The sequence below is a fragment of the Pinus tabuliformis genome, chromosome 8 (genome assembly GCF_031772625.1).
Source record: "Pinus tabuliformis cultivar Carrire ecotype Pingquan chromosome 8, CPIR1, whole genome shotgun sequence".
NCBI classification, from domain to species: domain Eukaryota; kingdom Viridiplantae; phylum Streptophyta; class Pinopsida; order Pinales; family Pinaceae; genus Pinus; species Pinus tabuliformis.
In genome coordinates, this window is record NC_142294.1 from 1,192,928,358 (window position 1) to 1,192,941,828 (window position 13,471).

The window sequence follows — 13,471 nt, forward strand, 5'->3', positions numbered from 1 at the left end:
TGAACACACATGAGACAAGTAGAATTAGATATTCCAACAAAAGGGTGATTATACAGATGAGTTTTATGCACATTATTGAAAGTGATAAGGTTTATGCACATTATCCCCCTAAGGGTAATTCCCTTAGAAAATCATCTAAACATGTTATGTAAAATATCATGATGTTCTTTGTTAGATCCCCAATTACCTCATCTCCATGTTAGAGGCAGGTGTGATGCAACAAATGGTTATAGTGGTAATGAAAATAATCAACCCCATGTCACATGAGTATGAGACTGCACCAGTTGTTGAATTCAATAGTCATTAAAAAATAAGATCATAACTTTATGCCTATGTTTTTCCATTCAAAGGTTTAGCCTCTACAATTGTTGAAAAATGTAGCAAGAAATTCTCAATTTGATTTTACCTTGTTCAAATTGGGAAAATTCGAATTTCCACATCAAAAGACAACTTGGATGTAGTTAAATTTTGTGACATGGCTCTTGTCACTCAGTTAGCTCAGTAAATTAAAGTTATAGGAGTTAGAGTTCAGTTAAGCATGTGCGATTTCTAATTTGTAGCATTTAATGTCAATTATTTCAAGTTGTTTTCAGTTAAACTAGTTCTAATTGTTGGAGGAACTAGTGGAAGGTCAGTTGTGCAGTGGGACTTTAGTAAAACTAAATGATCATCCAATTAACTAATCATTCAACCCAAAATAACTAGTGCATTCATATAATTTGAGTTCGCTAGCCATGGTGGATATTCCAAGGTAGTGTGACATCAATTGTAGACTAGTCTTGAGTGTACAGGTGTTGCATGCAGAGAGATAATCAACCTTGGCAATTGTTCAAGCATTTTGGAGGAATGTCCTATATAATAGGGGCCTAATTTATCTGGAATTGTGCAAGAAAATAGGGGCTCAATCAGATGCATAAATTAACTAATTCTAGGTCAGATCTTCTTAGTGAGTAGAGAGATAGTTTATTCACTTGCAAGTTGAGATTAGTTGAGCAAAGAAATTGTAATACATCTCTATTAATTAGATTAATGCAAACAGGAAAAGGGGTTTTTAGCGGATTTATTTCCCATGGAAAAAATGTTGTGAATGTGTGTTATTTCTCATTGTCTGTTTTTTATTGATGTTCTAAATTGTGAAATGAATTCCACAGAGTAGTAGAGTAGGTTTGTGTCTTGTGATTTTGATTAAAATTTCATGAGAAGTTGCAAATATACATCATAATTTCTACATGGTATCATAGCAAGATTCACATTAGAATAAGAATTTCGAAGTTTTTTCTTAGGAGGATCGAATTTGTAGATAAGTGTAGCAAGATCTCTATAGACTTGGAAAGATGACCTTCAATGGGCCGAGTCTATTGAATGCCTTGGAAGGAAGTTCTAATTTCATAGCATGGAAGGATTACATGGAGGCAGTGTTGGATGACAAGGGATTACTAGAATACATCAAGAAAGATGTTGCAAAACCACAAGAATTTGATGCCTAGAACCTCGCTCAGTGGAAGAAATATGTAGCTAGAGTGAGGAGAATAATATTGGATGGAGTACGAGATCACATTGTCTCAAATCTCCACGTGTAAGAAACTTTGTTCACAATGTGGAAAGAACTGACAGAATTGTTCAAGAATAGTAGTGACCATGGGAAGTTGTTGTTCAAGGATAAAATTCAAAATATCAAGATGCAGGAGAATAATACTATTCCGCAGTATTTGAGCAGGTTCACACAAGTTCATGATGAACTTGGAAGGATTAGTGTAAATGTTGCATAAGATGACTTGGTTAGCCTAGCCCTTCTAGGCCTTACCAAGAATTGGAATAGCTACCAAGATTTGATGAATGGGAGGGAGTAACTATACAATTAGGAACACTTATGGTTCGATTTGGAATAGAAGGAAAAGGGGTGGTATAAAACACGACCGAGGTTGGTACAATCTCATATTATAGGGAGTCAAGCTCCCCTCTAAGGCTCAAGGATCTCATGTTCATTCCAAGCCTAAAGAAAAATCTCATCTTTGTTGCAATTTTGGAAGACTCTTATTATGATGTGATCATCAGCAAAGGAAAAGAATTCCTAAGGCACACAACCATGAGACATGTGAAGTAGATCGGGGTTTTTGTGAAGAACTTGTATAATCTATATGTGGAAGACCGTGTTGGATTAAGAACTAAGGTGGAGAAAATGCAGAGCTGCGATGTCGGTGAAATTTGGCAAAAAATACTTGATCATTTGCATCATGGCGCCTTGAATATTATGCAGCAAATAACCACTGTTCTAAAAACCCTAGTTTAAAATCCATGTAAAAATATATGAGGCCACAATGATGGGACATGTATTCCAAGTTGAATGTTGGGCAAGACATCCTAGTGGGTGTCCATTCGGTTTATTATGGCTAAGGAAATTGGAAAAGGAAATGGAAAAGACTTTAGAAAGGCATGAGACATTAATTTCCATTTTATTTATGAAAATAATGGAAATTAGGAGAAAATGGAGGTGAAAGGTCACAGGTTTCATGTGAGGATGAAAATGAAGGAAAATAATGGAGAATGAAGAAAATAAAGGCCTCATTAATAAAAAGGCTTATGAGGATCAGTGGGCAGGGCTTGGTCAGTTCAGTTTTGGAGCTTTCTCTTTATTATCTCTGTCTCTCTCACTCTTGGACACTTAGAGTTTTCTTGGAGCACTTTTGGAGGGTGTGGCATACTGAGAGTTTGGAACAAGAAGGAAAAGGAAGAGGAGGAAATCACAAGAGGACACCAAAATCAGTAGATACAGCGGGGTTTTCTTGCATATAGTGAGTTTCATGTATGTTTTCCTCAATATTTTTGGCATGCATGGCACATGCATGTGGTTTCTTGGTTATGAGATTTCATTGGCATGGAGGATTTCCTGGATTGATAGTGGATTTGTCTAGCCTTGCCATTTCTTGGATAGCTATTAGGCCCTTATAATACGAGTGATTCCCCCATTACTATTGTCATTGTATCCCTTATTGTTATTACTATGCCCCTATTGTCCCCATATTATTATTAGTATGCCCCATAGAAACCCACTATTTTTATTTTTGTGCCCTTATGTTATTACTATTATGTCAGCTTGATTATATTGTGACCCTTTAGACCCCTATATATAGAAGGGAGGCTTAGTCATTTGTATCATCCAAGAATTGTTCATTTGTGTAATGTAAAGGAGGTTGCCCCGTCGAAGAGGCTGAATTCTAAAGTGTTGATCTATCTTTTCTATCTTTTTGTGAGCTGGTTTCGTAACATTTGGTATCAGAGCTTTGGATTCTAGGGTTTCGCTGCTCCAAAAAGGTCATCGTGGCATTTTCACTATAACTTTTTTTATGCAACGTTTCAGAAGCTACAAAAAAACCATTTGAGCCGAAACATTCTAAACTTCAGGTTTGAATTTCAGAGCTTGTCTCACTATATTTGTGGAGATATGATCTGAGGGAGTTATGGTTTTTGCAGACTCCCGAATTACATTCCAAACCAGTGATCTGGGGAAAATTGTCATAACTTTTGTTTTGAGCATCATATTGAAATTTCGTAAGAAGTTTCTAAAAGATGATGGCCTGTAGTTTTCTGTGTATCAGTTTTAGTTACTAAGGTTGAAATAGTGATACGTCGCATGTCGTACAAGTTCAATCTACTGAACTAGTTTATAATCAGGTCACCATGGGAGATTTGGAATAACTCTTCCTTGGAGAATCCAATATTGATCAAACTTATGGGTTTAGAAATAGGAATCAAAGGGCTACTGTAGGATGAGATTTCATATATTCAAGATCCGCAGTTATAGAGATACAACAGATTCAACATCGAGCTCTTACAAAGTGAAAAAAGGGTGTGTAGTTTTTTTAAAATTTTGCATAAGATTGGTTCGAAAAATTAGTTTGAAGGAATTCAAAGGGAATAGTGAAGAATTATTAGCATTAATTAATGCCCCGAAGAAGAAAAATGGAAACACATAGTAAGAAACCTGAAATTTCTAGCACGACTCATGAAGAAGGGGAAGAAATGCAACATGATATATCAAAATTACATGACCAAGTACAAAAAATTTCACTCTCACTAAAGTTAAATGAAGCCAAGATGAATGGCGTGTAAGCTAATATGAATGGCATGAAAGTTAAGATGGAAGCTAAGATGGATGGCGTGGAAGCTAAGATGGATGGCATAGAAGCTAAGATGAATGGCATGGATGCTAAGATGAATGGCATGGACGATTAGATGGAAGAATTGAAGATAAATTTGAATAAGTTGCTACAAGAAATGGTCACGAATGGTGAAAGGGTAGTAAAGGAAACTCATGATGAGAACAAAAGAAATGTTAATCATGATTTCATAGACTCTAATGTTGGATTGAAGACCCACCATGTTCCAAAAATCGATATGAGGAAGTTTGATGGCAAGGATCCTGGAACATGGATACTACAGATGGAGCAATTTTTTGATCTCCATAATGTGCAAAACACACAAAAGGTACGTATTTCAACTTTATATTTGGAACCAAATCAGTTTTATGGTATCGATGGCTTTGCTCTCGTAAACAAATTGTCACTTGGGCAATTTTTATGAAAGAAATGATAGCACATTATGAGGATACAAAAAGCAACACCTTTTTTAGCTAATTGATAAATCTCAAACAAAAGGGTTCAATGCTGGAGCACATTGAGGACTTCCAAAAATTGAACATAAGGGTAAAATATATTCTAGAGGAGCATATAATTAATGTGTTCATAGGGACTTTAAAGGATAATATCCAACATGAGGTTCGCCTTTGGGAACCTGATTCATTGGAGAAGGAATTCAGGTTAGCAAGAAAGATGGAAAGCAAAATTATGGCAACCAGGAAGCCTAACACTCACAACTATAAAGATTGAAGTGTCGTTTCCCCTAGCCTTCCACAACCTAGAAGGTTGACACCAAAAAAATTGGAAGAAAAAAGAGAAAAAGGGCTTTGTTACAATTGTGATAGCAAATACACTAAAGGTCATAAGTGTACTGAGAAGAAATTATTCTAGATAGATTGTGAAGAGGAGGAAGAAAAGGAACAAGAAATGTCAAAAGAAGAGGATATACTCCAGGAACAAACCCTAGATAAAGAAGAAATGAATCTGACCATATCTTATAATGCATTGGCTGGAATTACCATTCCTCAAACTATCAAGATAGAAGGACATATCAAGAAGAAAATGGTAATAGTGTTGATGGATTCGGGAAGTACCCATAATTTTATACATTGTAAGATAGCAAAGGAATTGAATTGCTTCCTATATCCAGCACCAGAGTGTCAAGTGATGGTTGCACGTGGAGGAACCATAAATTTCTCTGGAAAGTACCATAATATCAAGCTATCCATTGGAGAATATGTATTGAATATCCCAATGCTTTCCATTCCAATGGGTGGTGTTGATGTTGTACTAGGAGTCCAATGGCTACAACTCTTGGGTACAATAGCTTTTAATTTTCAAGAACTTTTCATGAAATTTTGTGCAGAAGGAAAGGAAGTTGAATTAAAGGGTATTGCAGGGAAACCAGGAAAGATAATCAGCTCTAACGGTATGACAAATATTTTAAAGAAGGAATAATGAGGTGTAATTGCACAATTATTTTTGCTAGAGTTTCCCATACCGAAATCATCTATTTCTCCAGATATCCTAAAATTCTTGGGCAATCATTCCAAGGTATTTGAGACTCACAAAGGTCTCCCACCTATTCGTGATCATGATCATGCTATTCATTTGATTCCAGGAAGTGGTCCTCCAAACATCAGGCCGTACATATATCCCTATGCCCAAAAGAGTGAAATTGAATGTATGGTTGCAAAAATGCTAGAGGCTGGTATAATTCAACCTAGTCAAAGTTCTTTCTCTGCTCCAGTAGTATTGGTGCACAAGAAGGATGGATCATGGGGCATGTGTCCGAGTTATAGGGAGCTCAACAAGCTCATTATTAAAGATCAATTTCACATTCCTATCTTTGATGAATTATTGGATGAATTGCATGGATCAATTTACTTCACCAAGTTAGACCTTTGTTCAGGATATCATCAAATCAGAATGAAGACTAAACACATTCCGAAAACAACATTTAGAACTCATGAGGGTCGTTATGAATCTTTGGTCAAGCCTTTTGGCCTTACCAATGCACCTTCTACATTTCAAGGTTTGATGAATTCCATTTTCAAACCCTTCCTTAGAAAATTTGTGTTAGTATTTTTTGATGATATACTAATCTATAGAAAGTCTTGGAAGGATCATGTTGAACATGTTGACAGGGTGCTCAAACTATTGGAAGAGAAACAATTATATGCAAAAATCTCCAAATGTTTCTTTGGAGTACAAGAGGTGGAATATCTGGGTCATATTGTATCTCATGAAGGTGTTAAGGTAGACCCTAGCAAAATTAAAGCCATTAAGGAATGGAAAATCCCCACATCCATAAAGCATCTGCGAGGATTTCTTAGGTTGAGAGGGTATTATCTCAAGTTTGGTAAGAATTATGGGAGAATAGCAGCACCTCTAACAACATTATTGAAGAAAGATGCATTTTCATGGACTTTAGAAGCAACAAAGACCTTCGAATGTCTTAAAGAGGCAATGTGCCAGGCACCGGTCTTAGCTACGCCGGACATCACAAAAACCTTTATTATGGAATGTGATGCTTCAGGAAATGGAATTGGTGTTGTTTTAATGCAAGATGAAATACCCATTGCTTTCGGAAGTCATCCAATCAAGGGAAAGTATTTACACAAAGATATTTATGAGAAGGAAATGTTGGAAATACTACATGCACTTAAGAAATGGTGACCCTACCTAATGGGAAGACACTTCAAGGTAAAAATGGATCATGATAGTCTTAAATGTTTTTTAGGAAAAAGATTATCCTCTGAAGAGCAACAAAAATGGGTCACAAAGATGTTGGGTTATGACTTTGAAATCATCTACAAAAAATGGAAGCAAAATGTTGTGGCAGATGCACTCTCAAGAAAGGATGAGGATGTGGAAGCATTTTTGTGTGCCATTTCTACTATCCAACCAAACTGGATAAATGAAGCAAGGGAGGAAAGGAAGAATTACGAAGAAGTGTGGGCATGCATTCGAAAGATACAACAAGATCACAGTACATCTGATACTTTTAGCTGGAAAAATGATTCGTTATGGTACAAAGATTGCTTATACCTATGTAAGAATTCCCAACTCAAACAAAATATTCTTATGGAATTGCACACTTCTTCGTTAGGAGGGCACTCAGGATTTTTAAAAACTTACCACAGGGTTAAGAAGTAATTTTTTTGGGATGGCCTTAAATCGGATATTCAAAAGTTTTTGGTGGAATGTTTGGTTTGCCAACAAAATAAAGTTGAAACAACTAAGACCCCAGGTCTATTACAACCTTTATCCATTCCAAGCCAACTTTGGGAGGAGGTTTCAATGGATTTTATCACAGGTTTATCCAAGTTTGAGGGAAAGAGTGTCATCATGGTGGTAGTTGACAGACTTACCAAGTATGCACACTTTTGTGCATTATCACATCCATTTAAAGCCAGTTCAGTGTCTACTTCATTTATGGAAGCAATTCAAAAGCTACATGGAAACCCAAAGATTATTGTAAGCAACAGAGATCCAATTTTCACTGGAAATTTTTGGACAGATTTATTTTCTTGTCTTAGTACTTAGTTAGCTCATAGCTCATCTTATCATCCTCAATCTGATGGGAAAACTAATATAGTAAACAAATGTTTGGAAAGATATATTCATTGCTTTGTATCTGATAAACAAACATAATGGGTCAAATGGTTGCCTCTGGCTGAATGGTGGTATATCACTTCCTTCCATACTGTAGCAAAAATGACCCCATTTATGGCACTTTATGGATATCATCCACCATCTGTCACATCATATTTAAGAGAAAATTCTAAGGTTCAAGCAGTGGAACATCACATTGAGCATCAACAACAAGTTCTCCAACTCTTAAAGGACAACCTCACGTTGGTGCAGAATAGAATGAAACAATAGGTAGATTAACATCGCAGCGAAAGAAGCTTTGATGTAGGTGACTGGGTATTCCTATGGCTATAGCCATATAGAAAAATTCCCCTCAAGAAAGCTAAGAAGGATAATAAATTGTCACCAAAGTATTATGGTCCATACAAGGTGTTGCAAAAGATTGGTACTATGGCATACAAATTGGAGCTTCCCACAGCTTCGGAGTGCACCTAGTTTTCCATGTTTCATGTTTAAAGAAGGTTATAGGTGACAAGCTCCCAGTTCAAACAATATTTCCAGAACTTGAAAAAGAAGGAAAAATCATATTGGAACCGGAAGTATTCATAGAAACAAGAACCCGACAGCTACGAAATCGATAAATTTTGGAGTATCTCATCGAGTGGAAGAACTTATCCGCTGAAGATTCCATATGGGAGGATGAGAATTTTATACAGAAGCATCCAGAACTACTCAAGAATTGAGGACAATGCTTTTCGGAAGGAGAGGGGAATGTTAAGCCCCTATAATACTAGTGATTCCCCCATTACTATTGTCATTGTATCCCTTATTGTTATTATTGTGTGTTGAAAATAGCAACAAGAAATGCCAAAAATAGAATTGCTAAAAATAACACTGCTATAAATAGCAGTTCAGCCAATGTTGATCTTAGCAACAATGGATGGAAAAATGGAAGTGCTAAAAATAGCATTCTATAAATAGCAATTCGGGATACCTTCCTATTTTAGTTAGTCCCTAAACTAAAATAGTGAAGTAAAATTCGAATTTGATCATAGTAGTAGTTTGTAAAATAATTAATTATTTCATCTTGAGTTAATTAGTTAAGGAAAATCAAACTTGAAGTCTATGTGGGGACATGCAACAATTTCTCCATTAATTGAGGAATTTATCCATCAGTTAAAGAGATAAGGATGATTTGTAATATTGAGTTGTAATTAGTTGACATAGTTAACTGAGTTAAGTCCAGTTAGATTAATTCAAACAATTTGTTAAATTAATGTAACTTCAGTTAGTTAATGCTTGCATGCATGTAACTACTGCACTTCAGATAACTGATTATTCTCTCATATATAATTCATGCATGTCAGTTCAGACAGAGACCCAGTTGAGATCAGATGGAGGGGTAGTGTATTATCAGTTGCTAGAATATTCCATTGTGAATATTCCTTGCATGCAGAAGGAATTCTTTCCTTGAGGATTGCGCAGTTACTTCTTCAGGTTTAGTGAGTGTGATGAGGCCAATTCACACATGTGACATCATTGGACCCCAAGAAAAACTGCGCAAGGAAAAAGGAGGCTTGGAGGGCTTGAGGAGGACATATACAGTTTCTATTCAGTTTGTGAGTTGTATTGTTTGATTGCAAAGAGAGCAGGATAGCTTGAGAGCTGATTCCTTTTGTAACTTGAATAATATTTCCACTTGTATGATAATATAGAGTTGGGGTTTTAGACTGAGGCTTTCCCTGGGTTATTTCTTCTATGTTATGTGTGATTGATTTCTCATTCTCAGTTATATGTGTTCTCTTGATCTTGCTCAATTAGATTAAGCTTCCGCAAAGTGTTGTAATATTAGATCTTGTATTTTGTTTTAGTATATTGCATAATCTGTTGATCTACAATGGGAATTTCTACATTGTGCCCCTATTGTCGCCATATTTTTATTTGTATTCCCCATAGAAACCCACTATTGTTATTTTTGTGCCTTTATGTTATCACTATTACGTCAGCTTGATTATATTGTGACCCCTTAGACTCCTATATATAGAAGGGATGTTTAGTCATTTGTATCATCCAAGAATTGTTCATTTTTGTAATGTAAAGGAGGTTTCCCCCTCGAAGAGGCTAAATTATAAGGCATTGAAATATCTTTTCTATCTTTTTGTGAGCTGGTTTCCTAACAATAGCCATGGTATTGTGGATTATTTCCTTGTTTCTTTTGGTTGGCTCTCATGTTTCCTTAGCCTGGGTTGAGTTATTAGTTCCTAGAGCCTTGCTTGGACAAATGCTCTGGAAGCCCTATAACAGCTTGGGTTGAGTTATTAGTCCTGGAGCCTTGGTTGGACAAATGCTCTGGAGCCCTTGGTGTGTTAAGTTACTAGTCCTAGAGCCTTCATTGGACAAACTCTCTGGACCCATGTAACAGTCTTGGGTTGAGTTACTAGTCTTAGAATTCGGGTTGGAACAAACACTGAAGCACTTGAAGGCTTAGGTAGAGGCCAATCTGGTGACTGTTTGCGATGTCTGACTGTGAGGTGGAATCGTTGTTTGATGGGTTGAGTTGGATGGCCTATGGAAGCTTTGGATGGTTTTGATTGATTTGTTTTATGAGATCCCACATTCAAGCTTGGAATATGGCATGTGGGTGAATTCCTAAAGAGAGATTTGGGTCAGTCATTCTATGGTCAAGGGAAACTTGGTAGTCCCATACCGGGTTGGCTTTTGCATCATTAATATGAGGTTATTTCTCCTGGTTACCTCATGTGTATTATATTGGTTATATGTGGATTATATGGCTGATGTTTCCTTGGTATTTCTGTTGTTATTATGTTGGTTATGAATATGTATTATGAGAGTGGCTATGTATGGCTCCCATCATGTTTTTACTTGTATATGAATTAACAATGTATCTATGGCCTAATGGATGAAACTGTAGCTAAGGTGAGAAGGAAATAATGGCTCATAGCAAATCTCAAATAAGTATGAGACCCCTATGCTCAAATATGTTATTTACACCTGTAGATTACATATTTGTGATATGTTTGATGAAATGTTTTTCATGGCTAGTAGGGGTCCAGTCAAGGTCTTATTCAAGTAAATTCATTAGTATTATTATTTCCATGTTATCTTATTGTTCTGAATATTTCGTTCCATTTTGGGCAGTGGCCTGGGCTCTGGGCCTCAAAATGTGGCTTAAATGTCGGGTACATTGGCATAGAAATGAGCAAAAAAAGTTCCTGGAAGCTGGCTTGCAAGCCTGTGATAGCATCCATATGTCCCTCTACACTGACATTCCCATAGCATGAGAGTTTCCAGAGGTCAAGTGGTCCAAAATCTCAATGGGACCTAGGGGTTGGTTGGCAAAAAGGTTGGATCAGCTCCTGAGAGTCCTAATGTTGATGTTGAATGTCTATATAGTGTATTTCCATCGGTTCCACTTCCTTAACATGACTTAGGAGTTCGAATCATATCATAGTGGCCTCTTGTTGCATGTTTATCCCCACTGGCTGGTTGCTTGGGTAGATATCAAAGGAGGATGTTACAGAGTGGTATCAGAGCATGGTTCACCCCTTAGATTGGATGGGTTGTGTGTTGGTCATGCATTCGTGTTGATTTCATATGTGTTCCTTATAGATTGATGATTAGGTTATATGTTGTTGATGAGCATGATATATAATTTGTTGTTGTTATATGCTAGTAACTTGATGGTTATGGTTATTACAATAAGATCTTGATGTTATATGTATCATACTAAGTTGGATTGGTCTATGCAATTGGTTAGGGTTATGACATTCAGGTATGAGTTAATATGATGTTATATTATGTCATACTAATCTTGTCTGATTGTCCAGATGTGATTATTATGTATGAATTATAATTGTTTATGAGCTTATGATGTGAACATGTTAGTTAGTTACTATTATGGATATCATGACCTTATTAGTGGTTGAGTTGATATGTTGTGAAGTTATATTGTGCTAATCTGGATTGGTTGTGCAGAAAAGATTGCCTCCCCTAAGATACATTAAGGTATGAATTTTCTTATGTCATCTACTTTGTGCTTGGTTGTTTGATTATGTCGTATATTTGGTGTTTGATTGTTTGGTGTCTATTATATCATCTAGTTGATTTATTTAACATGGCATGTTTGTAAATTTGTTGAATGTTTGATGAATTGCATAATATGACTATGTGTTCCAATGATCTTGTTTTAAGGTTATTGTACTAACACATATGTGTTGAGACAGTTGATATGTACTTGAATGTAATAGGTTATAATTGTAGAATTATGTCTAATGAATATGAGTTGACTATGGATTATGACATGATTGTTAGTCTTGATGAAAGTTTATTTCAAATTGATAGATATGATTATCTTGATATTTGGAACATGTGGTTGACATGTGTGAGCAATTGCGGGAAACATGCTTGGTATTGGCATGATGAGGTAATAGTTGATATTTTTATATAACCAACAGTTGGATGATGTGATAGTGCATAATAGGATTCCATTGTACAAAGGTAAATGGTAAAAGAAAGGAATTGGGTAATAATTCCTTTGGCTATGTTTGGAAACCATAATTCCAAACGAATGATTTCTTTTCATACAAGAAGTATTCTTAACCTTGATTTTGTCTAACATTATGTGGATATGTGACAGATTCATGAACATGTATTTGATAGGTTATTAGCTAATCTCTAGTTATAGGTGGATCTTTAAAGGAATTTAAGTCCCTTGAGAGATGGCGTGGATGTGTTCAGTTGCAAGCAACATGTTTGGCACAACAAGGTAAGGTAACTGTTTTATTGTTATGTTTATTTATGCACTGACAATTATGTGTTTATGGTAGTATGATGTGGGGGATTTCATGGCAAGAGCCTAGCATGAAATCTCGAAGAAGGATCGAGTTGAGCTTTCCCTTGGATGCTTGGGAATGATGGGGATGAAGTCATAGTGTTTGTTGCCAGTATTTTTCTTTTGGTATTTTGGTGATTTGTTGTGCCTTGTGCATGGCAATGCCACTTTCTTTACAGTGTTGTATTTTTATTTATTTTCATGGTTTTATTGTTATTTGTTTCTTTTCTTTCCTTCTATGCTTTAAGTCTTGGGAATTGGTTGGGAAGGACGAAATTTACTTGAGCTCGAGGAGAGTTGTGTGGTACCCGACAAGTAAGGTAAGGCTTGGATTAAGCTCGATGCATGCATAAGGGTAGTTGAAGGCAAGAGTATGATAGTCAGTTGGATTGGCTGCGTCCATTGGTGTAAATGGATGATGGCATGAAATTCATGGGAAAGGTAATCAAGAAAGGTGAAGTAAATGTATCTGAGGTATCATATGCCTTGGCTATGTTGGGAATGATTGTTCTCAATGTTGTGCATGGTCTGCACAAATAAAGGGAGTTCTCTTAACCTTAACCTTATGATATCTAGTAATTACATTGTGATCATGATTATGTTGATGTCTATATGTGTATACATGTATGTATGTATGCATGTATTTATGTCATTGACTGACTTGATAATTATTATTTTATGTTGATGTTTATATGTATGTATGTGTATGTATGCATATCATTGTGTGACAGGATCATTATTGTTTATGCTAATGTTTATGTATATGTATGTATGTATCCATGTATCTATGTCACTATCCGACACGGTCATCAGGCATCATTATTGTGGAAGAATTATTGCTTATGTAGGTGAATAACATGAAGAGGTTCCTGGTCTTACAAGGAAT